Here is a 16,866-nt window from a genome sequence, read left to right as displayed (position 1 = left end):
ATTTGATGAGCAGGTACATGGATGAATAACAAAGTATCCTTTGTGATACTTTGTAAAATTACCTCCGCTGGTTTCTCTCTTTTGCCCATTGTCCTCTCTGCTGCCACCTTTTCAGTCTGGCTGGTCTTTTTCATTGTTTCAATTGTTCAGAAAAGAAATCTAGAAATTGGGCTAGAAAGAAAGTCTGTCTTTAGAGGGTGGGAAAAGGGGACAACCTGTGCTTGGGAAAGAGTGTGAACATTTATATAGGAATCAATTGACCTCCTTCAATAGACTCACCTTTTTAAAATCTAAACAAGGGTAAACTTTTATAAACAGTGAGCATGTGCTAAGAGCCCTAAACAAAGAGTCCTTTACTAAGAATGAGGATGATCAAGCAAGAGCAGGTATAAAGAGAAGCGGGAAACACACCTTTAGGGACCCAGTTTTATACTAGGTGAAATGCATGCCATCTTTCTTTTTCTTGAAACAGAGTCTGATCCAAAAGATATGAACTGAGGTGAGGCAGAGTAAAAGACAAGGAGAAGAACGATCAGCTTTTTAAGTCCTCTTCTGATTCAGTTGAGCAGAGATTTTTATATACTACGTTACAAAGAGAACCTGTGAACTTGAATAAATTCTTAACTCCAAAAGTGGGAATTCCCAAATTGAGGAAAAATATTCTTTCAAAAGAGAGAACACTATTATAAGCTCACCCTGGCCCCAACTACATTTTTAGCAAATAGCAAAGCCAGAGAGGGATGCCTACCTTTAGAGATAAATAATAAGCTGTGCATATACATGAGAATATATAAAATTATCATAAACAGTAAGAGGAGGAAAAACTGGCCAAAGGCAAGAGAAAAGAAAGAGAAAGAGAAAGAAAGGGGATATAAAAATTGGACAGGAGAAGGCAATATTGACCCCCAAGATATCCAAGTCCTATCCCTGGTACCTGTGAATATGTTACCTTCTATGCCATAGGAGACTTGACAGATGCGATTAAATTGATAGTCATGAGATGTAGAGATTTTCCTGGATTATCCAGGTAGGCTCAGTGTAATCACAAAAGTCCTCATAAGAGAGAAGCAGTGGAGTTAGATAGAGAATGTAAGGATGGAACTTGAGGTCAGAGAGAAGAAGCTGCTTCACTGCTGATTTTGAAGATAGAGGAAGGTGCCATAAGCAAAGGACTGTGGGTGGACTCTAAAGCTGGAAAAGATAGGAAACTGTTTTTTTTCCTAGAGCCTCCAAAGTAAATGCAACCCTGTGGGCCCATTTTAGACTTCTGACCTCCAACACGGTAAAATAATAAATGTGTATTGTTTTAAGCTGCTAAGTTTCTGGTGATTTGTTACAGCCGCCGTAGGAAACCAATGCAGATGATATGTTTATATATCTGGAAAGTTCAAGATGATTAATTTTAAAAAATCATTTACAGACAAAAATATTCACTAAGATGTTTACTTATACATCAATGTACAGAGATCAAAAGGTTTTCTATATACCAACAACAGCCAGTTAGAAAATAAATGAAAGAACAGGTATGATCACTATATCCACAGAAAAATATAAAGATCCTTTGAATAAATGTAGCCTAGAAATGGGATACCCCAGTGGTTCTCAATATTGGCTGCATAGTATAATCATCTGGGAGAATTAAAAATCCTTAATGCTCAAACAACACCACAGACAAAGTATCAGAATTTCTTTTGTATTTTATTTATTTGTTTGTTTGTTTGTTTATTTATTTATTTTTAAAAGATAATTATTATACATATATGTGGCGTACAAAGTTGACTTTTGATAGTCGTGCACAAAGACGATGGTCATATCAGGTTAGTTTATTTATCATGACAATGCACTGTCATTCTTGGTGTCCATTAGACAATTTCTCATTAACCCCCCACCTTTTTCCCCTCCCCTCCCCTTTTCCACCCGTAGTAACCGCAGTTCTTTTCTCTCCTTCTAAAAGTTCAACATATTATTGTGATTGTTGTTTCTTTCTTTCTCTCCCTCTCTTTTTATTGTTTATTTGTTGATTTATGGATTCAGCCCCCAAGGGGAGAGCCCTGACATTGGTGTGTTCCTAAAAGCTCCCTAGGGATTTGAGTGTGCGGCCAGGTTTCAGGACCATTCGTAAACTATGTTTCCAGTTGAGGTTGGGGGATGCATCGAGTTTCAGTCAATTGGGATAGGATAATCAGCCCATGCATGGACTGGATGCTGATCAAAGCAATAAAAGAAAGTGAATTCAATAGGCACTTTGCAGGGAACACTGAAAAGACTTGGCAACAAATTGAATGTGGAAAATAAAGAAGAAGGCTAATTCAATGACTATTCAAAAGCTTCAAAACGGGCAGAATGTTGATGCTACTTACTAATTCAAAAAAAAATGTGTAGGGAAATAGATATCCAGACTGAAGGAAGAAAAGATAATGACATGTTGAAATTGAAGTGATGGTAAGGAAAATGTGCATTCTTTAAGAAATTGATTAGACATTTGAGATCCTTAGAAAAACTGGCATCATTAGAGACAAAAATTTGGGCATCACCATCCCAGACATAAAAGAATGAGAGAGAGAAAAATAGCTTCATAGGAAAGATTATGGTCTGAATATTTGTCTTCACCCAAAATTCATATATTGAAACCCTAACCCCAAGGTGATGGTATTAGGACATGGAGCCTTTGATTAGTCATGGGGATGGAACATTTGTAAATGGGATTAATGTTCTTCTAAAAGAGACCCCATACAAACCTTTACCCCTTCTGCCACGTGAGGTTACAGGGAAAAGCCAGCCATCTATGAAGTGGGCTCTGACCAGACACTGTATCTGCCAGCACCTTAACCTTGGACTTCCCAGCTACTAGAACTGTGGGAAATAACTTTCTGGTGTTTATAGCCTGAATGAACTAAGTCAGAAAACCTATAAATAAAGAGGGAATAGTGACTGAAAGAGAAAAATAAGGTGAAATAGGAAGTATACTACTATTATGTAGAATGGCTATAACCAAGAGAAAATATAGTTTTGCAAAGAAGTGTTCTGCAGGGTTAAAAACAAAACAAACAAACAAACAAACAAATGAATAAATAAAAAGAAAGAAATAGGGTTTCAGAAAAGTCATTTGGATTCACCACTACAAAGGTACAAAGTAATTACTTATACAAAAAACTTAAGTAACATTAAGTATAGACAAGAAGATGAAATCTGTCTATGGAAGGTACAAAACATATTTGGATGTTTTGATGATTTTCACCAATCTAATCTAAGAGAAATGGATGCTACTTACTAATTTAATATTATGTGTGGAGCATGAAACACAGTGCTCAGTGCTATAAAAAATACTGAATTTTGAAAGCATCATGCAGGTTGCCTTAAAGAGTTTACAGTTTGTCAGCACCACACTCTCCCAAGTGAGCCAATCGGCCATCCCTATATAGGATCCGAACCCGTGGCCTTGGTGTTATCAGCACTGCACTCTCCCAAGTGAGCCACGGGCCAGCCCAAGAGTTTACAGTTTGGAACACGATGTTTCAGTTGCTTTGATGGATATTTTGGTGGCTTTGTAGGTCACTAGTCACTTTGAATAAATGTCATTGAAGAAGTGCTGGCATGTTCCAAAAGCCCAAATGTAATCAAAATTCTAAGTGTTATCTGTTGCATCCTAAAACTGCCTCAAAACATGCAATATTTATTTTCTTTGATGCAACAACTTTTGGGCCATACTTTTAAAATGCACTTTAAATGTTCCTGAAGATGTTTTCTGTGTGCATGTCTAGCAAACCCACATACACTCTTGGCAGAAAAATTAGGGCTAGAAAGATTAGATGACTTGACTAGAATAAAATAGCATTTGGGAAGTAAAAGATCAGATTTATAAATCTGTTAACTGGCCTCAAAATGATTCTTCTATTTTGGTAGTGTATAAAGAAATATGTAATAATCAGAGACCCCAAAATCTGTAATGACTCAAACCCAATAGTTTATTTTTTTTATTGTGGGACAAATCAAGGTAAGTATGCTTGGTCAGTGGGAGAGTCTTCTCACATGGTGATTCAGGGACTCAGGCTCCTTCCAAATTGTAGCTCTGCCATTCTGCAGGTCCCGTGACCATGTTATTGGCTGTATTCAGCTGATGAAAAGGGACAGAAAGTGGTAAGAAGGCACACACACTTCTAAAAAGCCTTGTCCCACAAGTCATATAAATCACTTCTTACCATATTCCTTTGGTGAGAATTGCTCACATGGCTACATCTCAGGGCAAGGCAGGGTGTGTGAGAGAGTGATTTTATGAACAGAGAGAAGTCTCTCCCACACTTTGCATATGAGATTTTAAAAGTCAATAATTTAATTCGATATTTTAACAGTAATGCTGAGTTGATACATTTGATGCTAGTTGCTAAGGGAGATTATCGCATGAAAACTAAGTCCCTTTGTTTTCATTTTGTAAATATACAGCAATCAGATGATTTTTAGTGGTACTTCCAACCTGGTATCTAATTTATTGATATGTGCAGTTTTCTTACTGTCTATTTGAATGCAGTGTACAAACATAGTAACATAAATTCTGCAAGTGTCAGATCACTTCTGCAATTATTTTTAACATTCTCACCTTTTCCCTGGCCTTCAGTGTTTCATCAAGCTAGAGAGGTAATTTTGTTGAAGAATTCTTATTTAAGCAGTTTCATTAACAACAGCAAAATACATCTCTCTCCAGATTGGTTTTGGATAGGGGAGAAATAGCTTGGGTTTTCTACAGCTGGTAAAATGCGGGTCTGAAGGACAAGCGACAAAGACCAGATAGCTTAGGCTGTTGAGCAAGCAGATTTATTTGTGCAGTTATTGGCCCAAGGTGCTTGGCTCTGCAACTCTGTGTTGTGACATGGTAGATGCCAATTTTAATAAGGAAAAAGAGAGACAAGTAGTGCTGATATGCAAATATCTGAAGCATTCTAGTGGAGCTGAGCTGATTAAATTGCTTATTATGCTGAAAACTCAAACAGAAATAAGAAAGAAGAAAGAATTTGTTCCTCAAAGCAGGTCTGATCATAGACTTATACCCTGCAGGTAGAATATATATCCTGAGTGCTTTCTCTAAGCAGCAGTAGAAACTGCTGTGTTTTTATTTATTTATTTTTTATCCTGCATGTCAGCAGCTGCAGAGTGAGGGTGCATGGGCTCATGGTTGCTCCCCATGGGTCAAAAATTCATTATTATTCCCCTTTTTATTGCATGCATGCTGATGTATTTAATTTAGAAGAATGAAATGAGATGAAAGGAAAATAGAAACTGTGTAGAAATAATTTGGTATTTCAAGAGAGCCTTTATTTTAGGAGAATTGTAGTCTCTTAGGAACCCTGAACTTCATTGCTTCTCTCACAGCCAGAGAATTTCAGACTGTGAAAGCTGGAAAATAAAATATTTTGTGCTCATCCTTTGACCTACTAGGTTCCTCATCCATAAAATAAAAATATTAGTGTTGAGAAGACTTATGGAGGAGAATTTTAATAGAGAATTAGGATGAACTATATTGAATTCCCAGATTTAAGGTAGAATGTGAGGCCAGCTAAACTATGATTTTTTTTTTCCAGAAGTTCTTTTATTGCTTCTTAACATTCTGCATTTCATCATGTTTTAGTGTGTGTGCCAGTCATCAACCTATTTCCTCTCAGCTTCAAATCCACCTTTCTTTGTCATTTTTAGTAGTGCTGGAGCTGGGCTTTATAAATGTTTTTCCTTTGCTAGCTGCAGCAACTCAAGCCCTTTTCAGTAGAGGACACGGGAGGAATGCTGAAAAAGAAAGGGCCTATCTTCCTGATTCCAGTGCTTTTCTTTTTGCTCTTATAGCACAGCAGTTAGAGGGCAGCTTCCCAGTAAATTACATCATCATCCCAATGGGTGGCTTCCCATGGAGCCATGCTGGTACACCAGTAGGCATTTCCTATTTGTCTACTTCAACTGGTGGCCCCTCAGCAAACTTCTTCCCTATCCAATGAGCTGCAGCCACAACATTTCCAAGGAGATCTGAATCTCAACCTTGGGGGAGGGAGGATCCTTCCCTGTTTGTTCCTTCCCTGAGTTCTCTCTTTCAGCTCTAGAGGTAGTGTCTCTTTTGTACATTTGCTAGGCCTGTATTCTTTAGAGTTCTCCTTACCCTTATTAATAGTTAATCCCCGTTTACTAGATAACAGTTCTTTATACCATTTTGTGTGTGTGTGTGAAAATTACTGGTATGGTGTCTGTCTCCTGACTGAACCTTGACAGACACAGAGTGCTTCTAAAATTTTCTTTTGTGGTTGGGGTGGTCTAAACAGGGACTTTCAAATGTTCTTGTGAATGTTGGGAAAAGCACGTGTACGAGGGCACTTCCAAATGTTCACGGAACAACAGAATTAAAATAAAATATGACTCTTTTCATGAACTTTTTTTGAAGTACCCTTGTAGTCAGTTCCTTATCACCAAGATGCCAGGAGTACCTGGGTCTAGTGGTGGAAGCTTTTGATACTAATGAATGGGTGTTGTATATTGTAGACTATCAAGAAGCTATAACCACAACAAGAACACTGGGTAAGACACCAGGGGAAAGCCTTTATTTCTAGGTTTGTGTTTCTCTGCTCTCTCAGTGAATGACCCTGATGCTTGTCTACAATTTTCAAAACAGTGGCAGGAAGAAAGCGGGCTGGGGGTTGAAAAAGATGTTGCAATGAATATGTTTGGTTCATTCCTTTTGAATTGGGCTTATTTGCCCATCATCCATTCCATTAAACTAGTAGACACTCTTAAGAATCTGAAACATAAGTGTGTTCTTTGTCTTCATTGCTTATCCAGATGGAAACTGGGTGACTTAAGTAATATAACTTGTCCTCAAGATTGAGTATTACAACCAATATAGCATAATATCTGAAATGTATATTAGGGTGATTTTTGCAAATGACATGATATAGATGCATTCTGTCTTTTCTGGGTATTGCAAACAAAAACAGTGCATACCAAAGAACAAATTTACCAAGATATGTATAAGATGTTGATGAAGAAACTATAAAACTAAACTGAAGAACTATCTTAGTTACCTATTTTTGTACAAAATAATTACTCCAAATCTTAGCAGATTAAATCTGTAACAATTATTTATTATCTAGCACATTTTTTGAGGGCCAGGAATTTGGGAAAAACTCAGCTGGATGTTTCTGGCTTGGGTTTTCATATGAGGTTGCAGTTAAGATGTTGGCTAGGACCATAATTATCTAAAGGCTCAGCTGGGGCTAAAAGATGTAATTTCAAGATGGCTCACTCACATGGCTGGCAAGTTTGTTTGGCTGTTGACAGGAGGCCAAGTTCCTCTCCATAAGGCTGCTGGAGTGTCATCACAACATGCTAACTGGCATCCCCCAAAGTAGTAATCCAAGAGAGATCAAGGACAAAGCCTTCGAAGTCATTTACTTCTGCTCTACTCTGGTGATCACTCAGACAACCCTGAAAATATATGGAAGAGGACTGCACAAGGGCATTAGTACCATTATGTGGGGATCACTGGGGACCATCTTCAAGTCTGGCTACTGCCAGTGCCTAAAGAATGTTGAATGAATAAAGAAAAACATCATATTTCAGGATGGGAAGACCATCACTTTTTTCAATGTCAATTCTCCCTATATTACATATACATTTAATGCTATCCCCATCAAATTAAGAAGTTATTTTTTGGCCAAAAACTTTGACAAACTGGTGATACTACTTTTTAAATAATACAATAAATGCATTAGACACTTGATCATTTTCAAATTTTTAAAAAGAAGGTAATTAAGTAAGCATTTGCCCTATTAGTTGTTAAGTTTTTCTTTTAAAAATGAAAGCTATAGTAATTAAAATGGGGCAGTGGTACTGAATTAGGAATAATTTTATAACCTAGTGAAAATAAACAGTGGTAACAAAGAGTCTTACTGCTTTTGGCATTTGACTGCTGACAGTTTGAAGCTTCACCATGTCTTCTTCCCCATTTGCCCTACATCTGGGCAAGCAGACAAGAAAGCCCAGGTGTTTCCTTCTTTGGCATTAGCAGGAAGTACCAACCACACAAGACCCTCCCTGTCTATGCAAACTCTTACTCTGACTCTCTATCCCTTAACCACTGTAAACACCTTTGTTATGGGCTGAATTTTGTCCTGACCAAAATTCACATGCTTTAAGATCTCAGAAGGTGACCTTATTTGGAGATACATTCTCTACAGAGGTAATCCAGTTAAAATAAGAATATCATTGGCTTTAATCCAATATGACTGTTATCCTTATGAGAAGGGGAAATTTGGACACAGAGAGACATACAGAGAGAACACAGGATAACATGAGGATGGCCACCTACGAGCCAAGGAGAGAGGCCTGGGACAAATTCTTCTTCACAACCCTGAGAAAAAAGCAACCCTGCCAATATCTTGATCTCAGATTTCTAACTTCCAGAACTGCGAACCAATAAATTTCTGTTGGTTAAGTCATCCAGTTGTTATGGCAGCCCTAGCTAACTGATACAATCTTGAAGTCAGTATTTTTTCCCTGTTCTGTCAAGAAATTCTTGGACCTATTTTTGAGCCTACTGTGCTTTCCTCAAAAAGCCTCGTTATGTAAAAACTAAATCATTCCCTATGCTCTTGGTGTGTATATGTGTATGTGTGTTACCATTAGTCTCAACTTCTCAATGAAAAAAAATTGGGGGGCATTGTCTACCTCACCCCTAAAGTGGCCACAGCAGGAGTTCAGTTAAAAACCCATATGCCTGAAGAGGCAGCAGAAGACAGTGGTTAAGAACTTGTCCGGGGGCCAGATGCCTGCGTTCAAATACAGCTTTACTATTTACTAACTGCATGTCTTTGGGCAATTCGTTAACCTTAGAGGCTGCAGTTTTCTGGTCTCTATAATGGGAGTAATAATTCTAACACTTCACTGTGTTGAGAACAAATTAGCTAAACTTTTAAAAATATTAGGAAAGTAACTGGCATAGAGTTAGCATTTAATTTCATTTGTTAAAAAATGATAAATAAAACCCTTAAATTTCATGAATAAAAAAAAAATCTATGTGTTTAGAGCCAGCTGATTTTCAACAAAGTCACCAAGAACATTCATTGTGGAAAGGACAATGTTTTCAGTAAACGGTACTGGGAAAATTATATCCATATGCAAAAGAATGAAACTAGACCCCTATCTCTCACCATATACAAAATCAAATCAAAATGGATTAAAGACTTAAATGTAAAACCCTAAAGTATGAAACTACTAGAAGAAAACATAGGTGAAACACTTTAGGATACTGGTCTGGGCAAAGATTTTATGGATAAGAGCTCAAAAACACAGGCAACAAAATCAAAAATAGACAAATGGGATTATATAAAGCTAAAAAGCTTCTGGACAGCAAAGGAAACAATCAAGAAAGTGAAGTGATAACCTGCAGAATGGGAGAAAATATTTGCAAACCATACTCTCTGAAAAGACATTAATATCTAGAATATACAAGGAACTCAAAAACCTCAACAGTGAAAAAACAAGTAATCTGATTAAAAAACAGACATGTGAGCTGAATAGACACCTCTCAAAAGAAGATATACAAATAGCAAACAGATATATTAAAAAATGTTCAATATCACTAATCATCAGGGAAATTCAAATCAAAACCACAATGAGATGCCATCTCACTCCAGCTAGAATAGCTACTATCAAAAAGACAGAGAATAACAAATACTGGTGAGGATTTGGAAAAAGGGGAATTCTTACACATTGTTGGTGAGAATGTAAATTAGTAAGTCATTATGGAAAACTGTATGGAGTTTCTTTAAAAAACTAAAAATAGAATTTTCATATCCAGCAATCCTACCACTAAGTATTTATTCGAAGGAAAAGAGATCAGTATGTCAAAGAGCTATCTTCCCTCCCATGCTTACTGTAGCTCTATTCACAGAAGCCAAGATATGGAATCAACCTAAGTGTCCATCAAAGATGAATTGATAAAGAAAATGTGGTATTATATACACGATGGAATACTATTTAGCAATAAAAAATGAAATCTTGTCATTCATGGCAGCATAGGTAAGCTTGGAGAACACTATGTTAAGTGACAAAAACCAGGCACAGAAAGAGAAATACTGCATGTTCTCCCTCAAACATGGAAGCTAAAAAAATTGATCTCATAGTAGAGAGTAGAATAGTAGTTACTAGAGGCTGAAAAGGGTAGGGAGTGGGGGCAGATAGTGAGAAGTTGGTTAAGGGATGAAAAATTACATCCAGAGAGGAAGAATGAGTCCTAGTGTTCCACAGCATTGTATTGCAATTATAATTAATGACAATTTATTGTATACTTTCAATTAGCTAAAAGAGAGGATTTTGAATGTTCCCAACATGGACAAAAAGGATAAATGTTTGAGGTGATGGATATGCTAATTACCCCGATTTTATTATTACACATTGTGTACATGTATCAGAATACCACATAGTATCCCATAAGTATGTACAATTATTATGTGTCAATTAAAATAATAATAATAAAAAACCCTGTGAACTCTTTTTTAAAAAAAGGATTACTCAATAAATGCTTACTTTTTCAAACAAATTTAAATAGATGCTGATTTCACATTGTACGTACTTCCATATACAAAAACAAGTTCCAGATGAATTAATTATGTAATTAAAAATAATAGAAGAGAGCAGGTAAATAGTTTTATTCATATGGTTCCATTTTTCATAAATTATATGCATACGTATTAAATGTGTTATAAATCAAAAATGTATGAAAGTCAAACAATAGATGTGATATAGTCAGGAGGTGTGGTAGAGACTGGCTGGCTGCATACTAGTCCCGTTTCTTTCTCTTGGTAATGTGGAAAGTCTAAATTTCTTAGCCTCCATTGTATCTGGGTGAGATTGTGTGACTATGTTCTCATCAGTAGGATCTGTGACAAAGCGGTACAGATTACTTAAAGACCTGACTATGTAATGTCTGAACAGTTTTCCATATACTCTCATTCACCTGTCCACGATCCTACCAGCAAAAGACTACAAAAAAGCAAAATCACATGAAGAGTAATCACCTTACGCAGAGCCATAAGGAAAACTGTATTGTTCTGTAACATGAACAAGGAACAAACTTTAGTTCTGGTAAGCCACTGCTGTTTGGAATAGCAACTAGCATCACAGGCTCTGACTAATACAGGAGGGCTCCATTCAAATAGAGTGAAAGAAAATGTCACTTTCTATAACCTGTCTTTGTAAAAGCAAAGCAGCGTAAAATAATAATTAATTGCACAAACATTGCTGCAAGGTTAAAGATAGCTATACTGTTGAAGCTGACCTTGGCTGGTAGGGAGTGCAAACATATGATAATTAAGAATGAATGTTTATGACCTGATGTGTGAATATTTGAATTCATCATTGGCAAGATGGTTTAGGGACAGCAGTGTAAGGGGAACTCTAGGTTGTGTGAAAATAGAGTGTATGAAAGTCAAGGGCTATCTGTAATCTTAGTTGGGGAATGTGCAAAATGAGAAATCATCAAAGAATAGGTTGAAAGATTTTACTACATAATTTTTTAAAGCCTAAATGGCAAAGGCAAAAAAAAAAATTACAAATTGGGGAAAATATTTTCATGATATATAACTAAGATTGCCATCTTTAGTAGATAAAAATGCTTGTAAATCACTGAGAAAAAGATTAATAACTTAATGGAAAAATTGGTGGAAAAAACAAGAACATATATTTAATACACACCCACACACAAAAATGCTATTAGCCAACAAACATGGGATAAAATGTTTATTGGTATTTATTAACAAAGAGATATAAGTGGAAGCAACAATGAAATGTAGCATTTTAGAACTAAAGATTAAATATGAATAATGCTCAATACTGACATGGATATTGAAAAATAAGCATATATTCTCATACGTTCTTTTTCTGTGGGAGTATCATAATTCTTCAATGTTTTGGAAGAGAAATTTGTACATACCCTGTGATCTATCCATTTTACTTCTATCATTTACACATTTATTCTAGGGAATAAATTATCCAAGTCATTAAGTGTAGAGTTTACAGTAGTGAAAACTGGAAACTAAATGCCTCAGATCAGGTGATCAATGAGTTATGGTGGATTCTTATAATTCACTATTAATTAGTTGTTAAAATAAATAAGGTAGATATTTGCGACCTGATGTAGAAATATATTCATCATATTTATTTATGGGTCGGGGTGGGCACAGGGAAGCTACACAACACTTTAGAAACATATACGTATGTGTATACACACACACACACACACACACACACACACACACACACACACACACACACACACACACACACACACACACACAAATATATGTTCCAAGTCTCCACCTCCCCTGATTTCTAGGCTTACTTTCCATTAATGTTTTAGGAAATGGCATTTTTGTCTTGCATTCATTTGGGGGTATCCATCCTGCTCATGCCTACTTCTTTCAAATCTATTTTAAGATATCCTCTCCATTTGGGGATCCCTGTCTTTCTCCAATATGATAGTGCTACCATTGCATGCTGCCCTCAACAGAGGGGTAATATAGGAAAGGAATGCTGCTAGCTCCACACCAGGAACAATGCTAATAAAAAAAATTTCTAAGAAGAAAATGATGACTTAAAGTCAAAGTACAGAAAGGGTTTAGCACACAGTACTCATCATTTTGTATGTTGAACAGAACAAGGAAAGAGGCATTTGCTTGTTGACAAACTGGCCTGAAATGTCTTTCCTATGGAGCGATGAAGAAAGATCTATGAAACACTCTCCAAGAAAGAACTCAGTTTCTTACTTGAGGTCTCTCCAGCTTTCCTGGCTGGTTTGGTTCCAACATCTCTTCTCCTCTGCTAAAACCTACTTTGACTCCTGGCAAGAAAGTCATTAGTAGAGGGGGGACAAACTTGGTCTGACAGATTTTAGAGTAAACGGTGCCATTAAAATAGCTGTCAAAGTAAACCCTGCCAGAATTCATGGCACTCGTGAAATAAAGAGAGTCATTTGTTCAAAATCTTATTATCCTGGGAGCATGTATATTAGGAAAAGGAAGATGAGGTGCTGCTTAATGTTCCTTGTAACGAAGCACCTCTCTTCCTCTAATTCTAACACATGACCATGAGAAAGGAGCTAGCTTTCTTCCTGGTTTATTTTTCCCCCTGTTCTAGTTCCCTTTTTATTATTCAGCCGTAGTGGAATACCTCAAAGTGCACAGCACAAAATAGCAAATTCCTGCCCCTACCCTATGTGCACCTTAATGCATCTCACTCTACTTCCTTCCCTATCAATCCCTCCTGCCCTCTCTCCTGCTCCACTGGCTCCTGCCAGTCCCCTGGGCCCAAAGGTGCCCTGCCCACCGTTGGCCAGTTGGTGCCCCCCTTCTGCTTGGTGAGGGTGGGCTTCAGCTCCCACAGGTTCTCCGTCACCACCTCTACCTCATCCAGGCAGCTGCACTGCGTGGCATGGAAGGGGTATGCCTTGATGTGATCAATCCGGAGGAGGAACTCCTCCTCTGTGGGCTGCTTGGCCTCCAGCTCACTGTCACTGTCCATCTTGATGGCTTGGTACAAGTGGGTTCCTTGAAGGGGTTTCCAGGACCCTGAGGGCTTGCAGGCCTCTGGTGGGTATGATCATCTTCCTTGAAGGGAAGGGTGGGTTCCTTGAAGAGGTTGGGCACTGGGTTATCTGTGTTAGTGAAAGGACTCCCTGCCACTGTCTCCTCCTCTCCTTCTACTCTTTTGGGATGCAGGCTGAAGGGTCAAAGGAAGTCTCTGCAGCAGGTGGGCTGGCAGTCCCCTTTTCCGTGGGGCTGGAGACGTCTTCCTCCTCAAATGGGTTGAGGGAGGGCACTTTGTCTTGCTGTGACATGGTGCTCTGGAGGAAGAATTCCAGACCATACTCTGACGGGCTCTCGAGCTGAGCTGGATGAAGGAGTCTTGGGAGCTGGAGTAGACTGACTTATGTCCCCTCCAAACTCCCTGAATCTTGAATTGTGTCTCCCAAGTTTTATGTATTAGAAACTTAGCCCCCACTGTGACTGTTAAGAGGGTGGGAAATCCTATTATGGTAATTGAAAAGTGGAGCCTTGAAGAGGTGATTGGATTGTAGGACCGTGCCATAGTGAATTAATAAAAAATGGTGGTGAGGGGCATGGTTCTGAGAGCTTAAAGAAGCGGAGAGTCTGTCTCTTGCTCTCTCTTCTCTCTCTGCTTCCACCACCTTGCAATATGAGACCCCTGTGAACCTCACCAGATGTGTTCCTTGGACTTTGGGCTTCCCAGCCTCTGAAACCGTAAGCAATAAATTTCATTTTCTTTATAAATTACCCAGTTCCAAGTATTTTGTTATAAGCAAAAAAAAAAAAAAAAAAAAAAATGGACTAATACAGGAGCTGTGCTGTTTTGAACTGGGGAAGAGCCTAGATCCAAAGCAGAAGCAAGGTGGGTGTGAGACTCTGACCCGCTTCCCCTGAAAAGGCCAAATTTCTCGGAAGCCTGAGGACCGAGTCCAGAGGATGCCACTCAGAACTGCTCCCTTTCTTGTTCCCACTCCCGTTCACGAAGCATTTGCAGCTCTTCCCGCTGCAGCCCTTCTTCTTAGCCTGCCTCCGGGGCAGCTCGATGGCCTTCTCCATCTGCTGCTGGTCATGCTCGTCCTGCAGCTGCCGCAGGTTCTCCTGCAATGTGCACGCTTCATCCGTGCGGCCTGTGGCCTCGACTTGTTTAATAAACGAGGTGATGTTGTGGTTCTGTTGGAGAAGGGGGTCCCGGTCTTCACTCTGGCCCTGACCTTCTGACAGTGGGAGCCTATCCTCAGCTTTTCTCAAGGGGGTGGGGCCCCGGTGGAGAGATGCCACCTCCCCATTGGCCACGTGAGACACCAGGCCACTCTGCCCTTCCTCACACCTTCACCGGGACTCCAGGGCAGCTTGTTGCTCAATGGTCCGCTTCCTCTCCATTTCCTCCTTTCTTTCCTTTTTCAGTTCTTCAAACTGTTCTTGGGTTGGCAGTGACATCAAACAAGCAACTTTTCCTGAACAAAATGTTTAGCTGAGAATCTGATCATTCTCTGTGGCTGCAAAGTGGTTGGATGTGGTGGAGGTCCCAGCTCAAGCCTAAGGTTAAGATCGTACTCAAAGCGTCTATTAGTTCATACCTTTTCTGCACTTCTACTCAAAGGTCATTGGCATGTTTCAGACTGCAGGCTGTCTCCCCAGCATTTAATGATGCCACCATGCTGATGTACCCAGGAGCTTTCTGGTCAACTTTATCCATGCAAAGTCATAATTTCTTGTAGATTTTCATGATATCGGGCATGTGCTCCTTCTCAATGATCTGCTGCTCTCTCCTGAGCAGTGTGCCCTTACAGTGCATATAGCAGCGGATCTGTCATCATCCTTCTTGTCCAGGACCAACCTCATACTGCTCATGCTGCTGATGCTGCCCCGGTGGGAGCCATGGACACTATTGGGTGACTGGCTGGGGCTGGCGTGGGTGCTCAGGGAATCCTTACTGGCACTGGTGAGTTTGTTTGCCAAGGGCAGGCTGATGAGCTCCAGACTCCTCTAGCACATAATAGACCCAAACAGGTGGCAGTGGTGGTGGCAGTTATGGATGCTGACCTTATTCCTGCAGTCTGGACAGAAAGGGACAGCTGGTTGTTGACCCAAGGCACCACAGATTTTTCTATTGCTCGAATTTTCACAGATTTGGTATTCGTTCATCAAATACAGTGAGCTTTTCTAACCTGATTATTAATTTATTGACTTCAACAACATCATGGTCAATTCTGGCAGCTTGGTGTTTTTGGAAGTCAGAAAGAAGGCTTCTCATATCACCAAGCTCCTGGGAGTCCCACATGTAAGGATCAACCCCTCCGTAGCTGAAAGACTCATCTCCTTGAGTCCCGAATTCTTCTCATTCATCCCCTTCTTGTTTCAACAACAACTTGTTCTTTGCTTTCTTAGCCTTCCGGACAAGACTTATCATTTGCCCTTTGCCATCATGATCTTCCCCCAAGTGCTCTTCCACATAATGTGACTGAAGCTGGTAGAAAGACTGCAGGTGCATCAGGCACAGAGGACAGAGGAAGCCCTCCCTCACTTCCCCTGGGTCATCCAGAGAAGTCACGGCACTGCCCTTCTTAAACCTGGGAAGGCAGGAGCCTCATGCCAAGAGTCAGCTTGATTCCTCCCAAGGGGCCAAGGCTCCTGCAGCATCAGCTAAACCAAGTAGCACATGGATGCTGAGGAAGTGGTGTCATGGCCCTAGATGAGGTTTCCTTTCTGGAGTAGGAGGAACCATTCATTCCAAATGCTCCAACTTCATAACTTGTATGCCACTTAAGCCAGTGGGGAAATGTCTGAAACTTATCAATAAGCAGAAGTTTTTATTTGGCTCTCTTTACCTTGATTATTTACTCACCCACATATATTGAATTCTTGGTACTTGTGAGGCATGAGGCCATGGCCTCCATCTCCATCTGCTTCTCAGAGCTAGCTTTCAACTGAAACTGGCAGCAGGGTGTTCTTTGATGGGGGAAAATAAAGAATAAGATATCTTTGTCTCCTCAGTATTTTCCTTATCTGTACCACACAAATACCTTCAGAGAGCACCATGAGCTCTTGCAAAATTGAGGCAAATGTCAGTCTTGGCTTTGGAGTTAGACTAGATGTGACTCAGTGGTTAGGGATATACTACCTACTTAGGGTGTATTGATGGAAAGGGAAATCACATGACAGGGGATACTGTTGGGTAATGCTTTTCAATCACTGGGGCTGTTTTATGGTAAATATTGTATTCAGCAGTATGTATTATAGATGCTTTCTGCAACTAATCTCTGGCAAGCACAGATGACGGGAAATACTTAAT

At 39.3% G+C, this 16,866-nt stretch overlaps 1 pseudogene; it reads right to left on the bottom strand.

The window, feature by feature from the left end:
- Nucleotides 1-13,260: 13,260 nt before the first annotated feature.
- On the bottom strand, nt 13,261-16,471 carry LOC134386932 (rabenosyn-5-like; annotated as a pseudogene).
- Nucleotides 16,472-16,866: the final 395 nt, after the last annotated feature.

This window comes from Cynocephalus volans, chromosome 10 (genome assembly GCF_027409185.1).
Source record: "Cynocephalus volans isolate mCynVol1 chromosome 10, mCynVol1.pri, whole genome shotgun sequence".
NCBI lineage: Eukaryota > Metazoa > Chordata > Mammalia > Dermoptera > Cynocephalidae > Cynocephalus > Cynocephalus volans.
The sequence above is the reverse complement of the archived record's forward strand: the minus strand, read 5'-3'. Positions and strand labels throughout refer to the sequence as shown.